An 11,389-nucleotide genomic window follows, 5' to 3' on the forward strand; every position below is an offset into this window, starting at 1 on the left:
TATGCTCTATGCTTTTACACACATAGTGAACTTGTTTGTACACTGTATTTGGATGTGTGTACACTTTATGCATGTATACCACATGGATGTGGATGTGTGTGCACTCTGTACGCATGTAGTGCACTTATGTACACCCTACGTATTTGGATGTGTGTACGCTCTACGCAGGTACATATGTTACAGTGTACCATAAATTTACACTATGTGGATGTAAATATGTGTGTGCTCTATGGCACCAGGAATAGGGCTCCCGCAGGGATCCAAGAACACACCATCTCGCTGGCACCGGAGAGTGTAGGATGAAAACAGTTGTTTGTTGCAACCTAGTTGAAATTTGGCAGGTTACTATATCCTTTGCAACGATTTAGGAACAGTCACTTGATTGATGTGTGTGTTCCTGAAATCACAAACAACTCTGTGAGGTGTGTCTCATCCCAAGACGAGAAAGGGAACCGAAACAACAATGACTTGGTCACTTAAGTGAGGTAGAACTAACATAGCAGCTGTCTAGCTTTCTGTATTATAACTTTGTCAGCAGCTCAATGAGAAATCGGCACTCATCAGGAAATGTGTCCACTTTCTACTGTTCTTTATTCGTGGCGTATTTCCTGCCTCGTGTTATTCCTCACGATGTAGCGAAATCCTTCCTAGAGTTGTGAATATAAACAGTTCGTGACAAATGTGGTATTTTCTTTGTTAACATTGAAAACGATATGTAAGTTCATCTTCAGATACTGTTTGGAAGGATGAGAAAGAAGATATTTAGGACAAAAGAATAGAGAGCTTTCAAGTAAACAGGGAAAATAAGGACTTTGTGTAAAATATTTCCAAATTTGGAATTTGAGAATACTAAATCTCACATCTAAGATCATAGGTAGTTTTTTGGGGGGGTTTTAAAATTAGTACTTGGTTTTCCATGCCTTTGGGAATTTCAGTCCTGATGGAGGATTGCAAGAATAATCTGATTTTTCAGAACAGAAGGACAGTCTGTCTCAAAGGTAAATTCCAGGTTCTACCATAGAGAAATAGAAATTGCTGTCAACTTTCTGTAAGGTTCTTCAGTTCTTTCCTCTTCTGTGGTTAAAAAACTATCTCTGGGTTTACTCTCAGCCAAGTTCCTCTTATTAGGCTGCCTTACATTTTGCACAGCTGTTGAGAGTCTTCATCATTCGTAGTTAACTCGTCAAAAGCAAAACTTTGTACTAGTTAGATCTGAGCACCTTGAAGGCAGGGCTTTGTTTTATATTTTTAATAAGCAGCAGGGTGATGGCAGGACTGAGGCCCTTCATCCCATCATGCGTTCCTCAGAGCTTTCAGAGTTCTCACTGCGTGCTGAGTGTGGTGTTGGCTGTGTAGCGTTTAAATAGGAATATGAGGCTCTGCGACTTGGGACGCTCTTACCACCTTCATAGAGAGCTTGGTGACAGCTTAGCATGACAGCTTGCACACCTGTTGTGTATACTTTATTACGGCCCCACAGAAAGGGTATTGATTTAAACGTGACTAATTTCTCGTGTTTATTTTTGCCTTTATTCCTAGTTACAGTCCCGATACTTTTTCTTCCTTTAAAATCTTGCTAATCGCTGGTGAATTAGTGATAAGCTATATTTATGTATTCTCTAAATCTAACGATTTAATTGGAGGTCATTATTCTTGTACCATGTGTCAGTGCTATGTCAGGATGGTTCAGTTTTACGTTGTCAAAGGATTAACTAGAGCAGGATGCAGTCTTACTGGAACTTGCTCATTTATGAAATATAGGCACTTTATTTTTTGTTATACTCGAGGTATGCTCAAATGTAAACATTTTGAGCCATGTTAGAAGGATATACAAGATTGTAATGAAGAAATCAACAACTTGATCAAGTACCAGCTAATGAACTTTGTTTGAAGTTTATGGAACATGGACCTTGGCAATCAGTTTTCATCTTGACCTTTTATTTTTTTACGAGAATCTTGGTCTGTCACCCAGGCTGGAAGGGTGGAGCACAGTAGTACGATGTCCGTTCACTGCAACCTCTACTTCCCAGGTTCAGGTGATTCTTATGCCTCAGCCTCCCTGGTAGCTGGGGTTACAGGGTGTGTGCCACCATGTCCGGATAATTTATGTTTAGTAGAGATGGGGTTTTGCCATGTTGGCCAAGCTGGTCTGCAACTCCTGACCTCAAGTGATCCACCCACCTCAGCTTCCCAAAGTGCTGGAATTACAGGTCTGAACCACCATCCCTGGCCTGATCTTCTGTTCTAATATAGGTTATTCAGTCTCAATGATAGCGCCTGGTTGTATTAATTTGTTGTAGAAAGCACAATTGCAATGAATCTGGTTGTGTATGTACGTGCTGACTTAGCGTTCATGGCTGCACCGTGAGGTGGGCATTGTTCCTGAAGGAAGGCTGGATGGGCAAGTCGGGGCTTAGATACGGGACTTGTGGGCAGTCACTGTTGTCCCATGACTGAGATCAGGCCTGTCTGTCGCCTGTACCCTGAACTCTTAACACACGAACGAGCAAGTGTCGAGTCGGTGCTCGAGTGTGATGTGGCCTGTGGTGTGTGCCTCTCAGCCTTGCTTTGGCTCAGGGTAACAGGGCAACAGCTCCGTCCCTCGTGCGGCTGCCTGGAAGTCCCAGGAGAACCCACTGATACGGTTTTTAAATGCCAGACATTGAACGTTCTCCTTGGTACCAGCACATCTGGAATCGGACAGTGCAGTTAGATTCTCGGCCAACAAACCTGTACAGGAGTGTGTGAACTCTGCATTTGCTTCTCCCGGACAAAGGTGAATTCCTGGTCACTAGTGGATGACAACAGGTGTGGCCTCAGGAGCAGCACGGAGACGGGCACCCGGGTGCAGGAAGAGCATCTGCAAGAGGGGTCGGGGAACGTGACAGACGCACGTGCGAGTTTAGCTGCTACAGTAGGGGGTATGGGGTGGGTGAGACCAGATTTTCTTATTGTTGCCCCTTTCTGAAAAGGACCCTGAATTGACTTCTCCGTGGCTCCTCGTGCCTCCTTGTCAGGTTGGAGGAGACTGCTCCCCTGGCTCAGGCCCTGCTTGCGGCAACACGGAAGCTGCTGTTGCTTGCCCTGCCCTCCCTGTGACGTCCTCTGTGCTGTTGTCCGGGAACAGTTCTGTTGAGCAAGCTTGGACTCTGCTCCCTTCTGCTCTTGGATTTCATGTCTGGAAGGCTTGTGTTCTTTCCTGATTTTTGATGATGCTGAGCTATGATTTTGCAAGGATCACACGTGCCCATACAGGGAGAAGCTCCTTTGCAACTTTGACATCTTGTCGCTCTCAAGCAGAGCTTGCTATGGAAGTTGACTCCTGTGTTTTTGTTTTGGCAGAAACTGAATTTCAGTCCTAGGACAGCTTCAGCACACTTGATCCTAGCTCTTCTCTCTCACTGCTCCCCTCGTGTGTGGCAGAAATCATATGCCCTGAAGTTTACCAGTCCCTTCATTTGAAAATCAGTTAATGTATGCGATCCTCATGAGAATTTTACTTTTTATAAAAGCAATCGCAAAGACTGGGTTTTGTGAAACCAGTGTTTTATGTGTATATTACTTGCACTCAAAATAAGCTTTGTCTTCTAAATATTTCATGTTTCAGATTAGCACTGGAATCATGCCCTGGAGTAGTTTTGCTTTTCCACTTTTATTTTTGGCTAAGGTAAACTTGAGAACATTGTGATATTAGGTGTAGTGAGCCCTTTTAGCTGCTTCTATGTCTGTTTTCCTTTAAGCCAGAACCAGCAGACGGATACCAGTTTGTGAGCACCTGGCATCTCCCGGGCCTTTCCTGGGTCTTCCCTCCGCTGTCTCGTGGACAGAACAGTCACTCGTGGAAGGTGAACCTGAGAATCTGTGCGTGGAATTAAGTAAATGTCATAGCTCTCTTCTGTGATGAACTGAATCACATTAAGCCCAGTAAATTGTAACAGCAGGTTTTGCACATACAAAGCATTGAACACCAGGACAGGTAACCAGGCTGCGACACTTCTGGTCCTGCACAAGACCTCCGGTATCACAGCGCATTTAACAAATTGGTAGCATTGAGTGTTTGAAAACGTTGTGTATGTGCCATGTCCGTGATTTTCGAGGGCCTGGAAAAACACCTCTGTGGTTATAGCAATCTTGATCAATGGGAGCTTAAGGTTAGTACTGGGGCAGACTGTGTTTTAAAGAATCAAGGTCTCTCGAGTATGTTTTGGTTTTCCCATGAAGAAGAAAGATGTTAGCTGTTCTTTCCTGGACTGTGACTATCAGAGTGCCCCATCTCGGTCACTCACATGTTTACTTCATTTCCGTTTAACCAGGCTGGGCTTGGGCCAGAGTTCTTCGGTTGTCAAATGTCATATGAGGCTGAGGAACTGTTTTCTGCTTCATCGTTGTCATGTGGAAATACTGTTTTCCAAAGCATACTCTACTTTCTCATTTGTGTTTATATAAAATAATGGAATGGTTATGTTAACTGTGCAGTTTCCTATGCTTGGTTATTTAATTGCAGAAAGATAACGGTTTTATTTTGCTAAAATCTGTGCTAGGAATTGTGCAAAATCTTTGTGAAATGCCCATTTTACTGGCTGAAATTATAGATCTTTTTATAGAAAAGAAAAAGCCTATTGCTACAAGGAGCATTGTCTTTATCGATGCAAAAAACTTTAGGCTTATTGGCCGTGTAGTCAGTAAAATGCATCAGAATGTGGCGAAAATTGAGAAAAGCATTGAAGTTTTAAAATCTGCTATGCAGTTTTCTTCAACTCCCTTGCAAGATACTTAATTTGAATAGAAGACAGAATAAAGTGTTCCCATTGAGGAAAGGGGCAGGAGGACTGTTGATTTTGTTACTCCTTGAACGGCTCTGAGATTGCTCATCGCGAGTTAGACATTTGCAGAAATGATTCAGCAGAGCTGCAGTCATCTTGCAGATCAAATGAAGTTTTTCTGAAAGCTTGTTACAGGCTTAAATTTCTGACCCTTTCCATCCACTGATCTTGTATGATTGGTTTCTTTTTGCACCCATTTGTGTCTGTGAAGCGTCTTCCCACCGTGGTAGAACTTTAGCTCTGATTTCATGCGTGAGTCGGTATCCTCCTATCTGTGAGGAGAAAGCGCTGCAGATCCTGCGCAGTTTCCGTCCCCTTCCTGCACGCGGATAGATTGGGAGGTATTTGTGGTGTGTGAACTTGCTACCCCCAGAGGCTCCTTGTTCACTCCTCTGGACCGTACTCCTCCCTACTCCGATAGACTGCACTCCTCCCTCCTGGTTCATTCCCTGGACCACATTCCTCCTTCCTGGCTCACCCCCTGCACCACACACCTCCCTCCTGGTTCACTCCCTGGACCACACTCCTCCCTCCTGGTTCACTCCCTGGACCACACACCTCCCTCCTGGTTCACTCCCTGGACCACACACCTCCCTCCTGGTTCACTCCCTGGACCACACACCTCCCTCCTGGTTCACTCCCTGGACCACACACCTCCCTCCTGGTTCACTCCCTGGACCACACACCTCCCTCCTGGTTCACTCCCTGGACCACACACCTCCCTCCTGGTTCACTCCCTGGACCACACACCTCCCTCCTGGTTCACTCCCTGGACCACACACCTCCCTCCTGGTTCACTCCCTGGACCACACTCCTCTCTCCTGGTTCAGTCCCTGGGCCGAACTCCTGCCTCTTGTTTCACTCGCTGGGCCAAACTCCACCTTCCACCCTCGTGGTTCACTCTCCTGTGTCCCCACTCCTCCCTCCTGGTACACTGCTCTGGGTCCCCACACCTCCCTCCTGGTTCACTGCCCTGGGCCCCTACGCCTCCCTCCTTGTTCACTCCCTTGGACCCCCACTCACCACTCTCCCTCCTTGTTCACCCCCCTGGACCCCCACTCCTCCCTCACATTTCCATCCCCAGGGCCCCCACTCCTCCGTACTCCCCTGGGCCGCATTCCTCCCTCCTGGTTCACACCCCTGGGTCCCCACTCCTCCTTCTTGGGGGTTTGATAGTTTCTGCTGTGCTTGTGCCAGCACGATAAGGCTGAGTGGCAGCTCTAGGGCTGTGGCTGCTCACGCCACTGTGGCATTAGTGCAGAGAACTGCGGGGATGCAGCTGCCCTTGCTGTGATGCTTCGAGTGTCATAGTCGGTGTCGGAAGCTGGGTGAGATGTGGATGTCCCAGGAAGGGACAGGAGCCTCCCCTCAGCCTCTGTCAAACACTTCTCAGCCATGCGTGGTGGCTCATGCCTGTAATCCCAGCGCTTTGGGAGGCCGGGGCGGGCGGATCACATGAGGTCAGGAGTTGGAGACCAGCTTGACCAATGTGGTAATTTTTGACACATTAAGGATTAAGGAAAATGACTCACACTCATTTGCCTTGCTTCTTTTTTTTTTTTTTTTAATTTATTTATTATTATTATACTTTAAGTTGTAGGGTACATGTGCATAACGTGCAGGTTTGTTACATATGTATACTTGTGCCATGTTGGTGTGCTGCACCCATCAACTCGTCATTTACATCAGGTATAACTCCCAATGCAATCCCTCCCCTCTCCCCTCTCCCCACTCCCCCCCTCCCCATGATAGGCCCCGGTGTGTGATGTTCCCCTTCCCGAGTCCAAGTGATCTCATTGTTCAGTTCCCACCTATGAGAGAACATGCGGTGTTTGGTTTTCTGTTCTTGTGATAGTTTGCTAAGAATGATGGTTTCCAGCTGCATCCATGTCCCTACAAAGGACAGGAACTCATCCTTTTTTATGGCTGTATAGTATTCCATTGTATATATGTGCCACATTTTCTTAATCCAATCTGTCACTGATGGACATTTGGGTTGATTCCAAGTCTTTGCTATTGTGAATAGTGCTGCGATAAACATACGTGTGCGTGTGTCTTTATAGCAGCATAACTTATAATCCTTTGGGTATATACCCAGTAATGGGATGGCTGGGTCATATGGTACATCTAGTTCTAGATCCTTGAGGAATCGCCATACTGTTTTCCATAATGGTTGAACTAGTTTACAATCCCACCAACAGTGTAAAAGTGTTCCTATTTCTCCACATCCTCTCCAGCACCTGTTGTTTCCTGACTTTTGAATGATCGCCATTCTAACTGGTGTGAGATGGTATCTCATTGTGGTTTTGATTTGCATTTCTCTGATGGCCAGTGATGATGAGCATTTTTTCATGTATCTGTTGGCTGCATGAATGTCTTCTTTTGAGAAATGTCTGTTCATATCCTTTGCCCACTTTTTGATGGGGTTGTTTGTTTTTTCCTTGTAAATTTGTTTGAGTTCTTTGTAGGTTCTGGATACTAGCCCTTTGTCAGATGAGTAGATTGCAAAAATTTTCTCCCATTCTGTAGGTTGCCTGTTCACTCTGATGGTAGTTTCTTTTGCTGTGCAGAAGCTCTTTAGTTTAATGAGATCCCATTTGTCAATTTTGGCTTTTGCTGCTGTTGCTTTTGGTGTTTTAGACATGAAGTCTTTGCCCATGCCTATGTCCTGAATGGTACTACCTAGGTTTTCCTCTAGGATTTTTATGGTATTAGGTCTAACATTTAAGTCTCTAATCCATCTTGAATTAATTTTCGTATAAGGAGTAAGGAAAGGATCCAGTTTCAGCTTTCTACTTATGGCTAGCCAATTTTCCCAGCACCATTTATTAAATAGGGAATCCTTTCCCCATTTCTTGTTTCTCTCAGGTTTGTCAAAGATCAGATGGCTGTAGATGTGTGGTATTATTTCTGAGGACTCTGTTCTGTTCCATTGGTCTATATCTCTGTTTTGGTACCAGTACCATGCTGTTTTGGTTATTGTAGCCTTGTAGTACAGTTTGAAGTCAGGTAGCGTGATGCCTCCAGCTTTGTTCTTTTGACTTAGGATTGTCTTGGAGATGCGGGCTCTTTTTTGGTTCCATATGAACTTTAAAGCAGTTTTTTCCAATTCTGTGAAGAAGCTCATTGGTAGCTTGATGGGGATGGCATTGAATCTATAAATTACCTTGGGCAGTATGGCCATTTTCACGATATTGATTCTTCCTATCCATGAGCGTGGTATGTTCTTCCATTTGTTTGTGTCCTCTTTTATTTCACTGAGCAGTGGTTTGTAGTTCTCCTTGAAGAGGTCCTTTACATCCCTTGTAAGTTGGATTCCTAGGTATTTTATTCTCTTTGAAGCAATTGTGAATGGAAGTTCATTCCTGATTTGGCTCTCTGTTTGACTGTCACTGGTGTATAAGAATGCTTGTGATTTTTGCACATTAATTTTGTATGCTGAGACTTTGCTGAAGTTGCTTATCAGCTTAAGGAGATTTTGGGCTGAGACAATGGGGTTTTCTAAATATACAATCATGTCATCTGCAAACAGGGACAATTTGACTTCTTCTTTTCCTAACTGAATACCCTTGATTTCTTTCTCTTGCCTGATTGCCCTAGCCAGAACTTCCAACACTATGTTGAATAGGAGTGGTGAGAGAGGGCATCCCTGTCTTGTGCCAGTTTTCAAAGGGAATTTTTCCAGTTTTTGCCCATTCAGTATGATATTGGCTGTGGGTTTGTCATAAATAGCTCTTATGATTTTGAGGTACGTTCCATCAATACCGAATTTATTGAGCGTTTTTAGCATGAAGGGCTGTTGAATTTTGTCAAAAGCCTTTTCTGCATCTATTGAGATAATGATGTGGTTCTTGTCTTTGGTTCTGTTTATATGCTGGATTATGTTTATTGATTTGCGTATGTTGAACCAGCCTTGCATCCCAGGGATGAAGCCCACTTGATCATGGTGGATAAGCTTTTTGATGTGTTGCTGAATTCGGTTTGCCAGTATTTTATTGAGGATTTTTGCATCGATGTTCATCAGGGATATTGGTCTAAAATTCTCTTTTTTTGTTGTGTCTCTGCCAGGCTTTGGTATCAGGATGATGTTGCTTCTTAATTGATGATTGGTGTAGCCCAGTAGTGTGAACTTGTTAAGCAACCATTCTTACTGAAAGACTAATCTTTAAAAGTCTCCTCCTCTGGACACGTCTTTGGCTGCTGTAATCAAATGCAATGTAATCAGCACTGGTTAATGGCTTTCCTTACTTGGCTAACAAATGCTCCTCAGAAACTTTGGTTTCTTGTTATTTTCATTTATAATTATGTTTTAAGCCTTCAAATTTTTCTAGCTTTCCTGTGAGTTGGGAATAACTGTGATGGGTGCTTAGTTTGGGATGTTGACATACACTCTATGCCCAGCTACTATGCCATTGTGTGAACACTGATTTGTCACTTTCTCATGAAGACTGATTTCACCTAGTTTGGTAAATTCTATTAATTTTAAGGAAGGGGGTGGAATGCAACTGCTGTTAGGAGGCTTTTTTAAGGATTGAAGAAATGTTGCCATGATTATTACCATTACAGAAGGAACACAAAAACACGTGCTGCCTTCAGTCATGATGAATATGTAAGTGCGCATCTGTGACTGCAGAAAACGGCAGCCCCAAATCTTAAAATCGTGTGGATGCACCAAGCCCATCTGCAGGGCACTGTGGAGCAGCCTGCATTAGCCGAAGTTGGCCCACAAGCCCTAAGGGATGGTGTCTGAGTTATGATAAGGCTCTGATTTGGGATTAAACAGGCCTCCAAATACTGTGATATTCTAAACAAAGACATGATACTGCCCAGGGAGCCCAGTGGGCACCTGTAGGCAGTGTAGGTGAGAAAAGGCTCCATGGAAGATTCCTGCAGCTCAGCTAGGAGGATTCTGTAAGGCAGTAGACACATCAATGTTCACATAGGAGTGTTGAGCTATATTCATTCCTTTTAAGCAGCCAGGCGTGTGTGTGTTTTTAGGGGCACTCACATGGCGCCCCTTCCACAGTCACTGCTGGTTGTGCCTGTTTGATGTTGCGTATTTCTGTGTTAAGTGTGTCCACTCTCCAAATGTATCTCTGTCTCTAGAATATTTTAGAGTAGACCATTTATTGGTTAAACGCTTGTTTTTAGTGAGGAAGAAATCTTTAAAACTGGCCATACAGACCCTACTATAAATGTTTAACAATGGAGTGTGTAATGTTTAACACGTAGTGTTTAAAGTCGAAGACAGTTTAATTTAGAAATCCTGTCGGAATGCCAACTTAAATTACCACCATCCGTATGCATATGGAAAAGAATGACAATGTGCAGAAATGGAATTTTCTCTGTTTTGTAGAGATTCTGTAATGGATCAGGTACAAGCCTCACTTCATGATTTAAATGCATGAAGCTGAAATTACAGAACTTGACAAAAACATGCCTTTGAATGGTGAGCCTTTATCCTCCTTGAAATAGTGATTCATTCACTAAAATGTCCACCTGCAACTTTGTCAAACACATTTGTTGCATTAGTTCTTAAGAGAGGTCAGTTTTCCAGACAGGGAGATTATTACTGCTTAAAGTTTGTCCTGATGATGTTAGTGAACAGGGAAAATCCTTTGACGTGGATCGTGTGTGTGTGTTAAATATCAGACGCGGCCTGCCCAACCCTCTGCCTGTAACTGGGAACTTTGACTGTTGGGATCATTGTAGAGAATCTTGAGGAAAGCAAAACAAAAAGCCTCTGGAGTAGCAAAAGATGTAGCTGATTTCATGCAGTAAAACTTACACATTTTTCTTTAAAATGCATCCTTCGGAACCTCAGTTTGCTGATTATTTTAGAATCACTGTAGTCTGCTGACAGCAGTTGTGGGAACAGGTGCATGGCCCGGCTGGTGCAGGAGGGTCTCAGAGCGGAGCCACACTGCTGACACCGAAGGAGGGGCTGGAGCCATCATGCTCGTGACCCGTGCAGATGGCCTTGGCTGACCTCCAGAAGAGGAAACGTCAGTATCCAAGGAGGAAAAAGTGTATTAATTTCATGAGTGTTTGCCTTCGCAATGGCTAAAACCCTGAGTTTGTGGCACCTGCTGTCTCTGGAATGAGGAGTCTTCCCTTCCTGGCAGACAAGCTCTAGATGGGAACAGGAGCTGTGATTGCTGGATTGAAGAAGTTTCCTTCTTGGGGAGGTGGCCTTCGAGCTTGACTCGAAGGAAATTGTGACTGGCAGGAAAGGTTCTTGGAGACAGTGTTTTTACCAGGAGGGTCGGTGACTGAGAACCATCCTGTTCCGAGTGTTGCCATTCTGGTTCTAGACTAAACTTGGGGAGAAACAACAGCCAAAAGCCTCGAGGAATCTTCTGTGATGTTGATCACATTTGGTAGATTTGTTGCTGAGACTCTGAAATGAGAAGCCCGGGAGGTGCGTGTCTATCAGGCCGTGGGACGTGGGAGAGCTGCTGCTTCAGGGGTTGGAGTCCCCGTACCAGAGGCTCAGTCCTGCAGAGACTTTTGCACAGTGGGCAACAGCTGCCTCCAGTTGATTGTGAGTCCCCCAAATGAATACC

The sequence above is a fragment of the Chlorocebus sabaeus genome, chromosome 11 (assembly GCF_047675955.1).
Source record: "Chlorocebus sabaeus isolate Y175 chromosome 11, mChlSab1.0.hap1, whole genome shotgun sequence".
Taxonomy (NCBI): domain Eukaryota; kingdom Metazoa; phylum Chordata; class Mammalia; order Primates; family Cercopithecidae; genus Chlorocebus; species Chlorocebus sabaeus.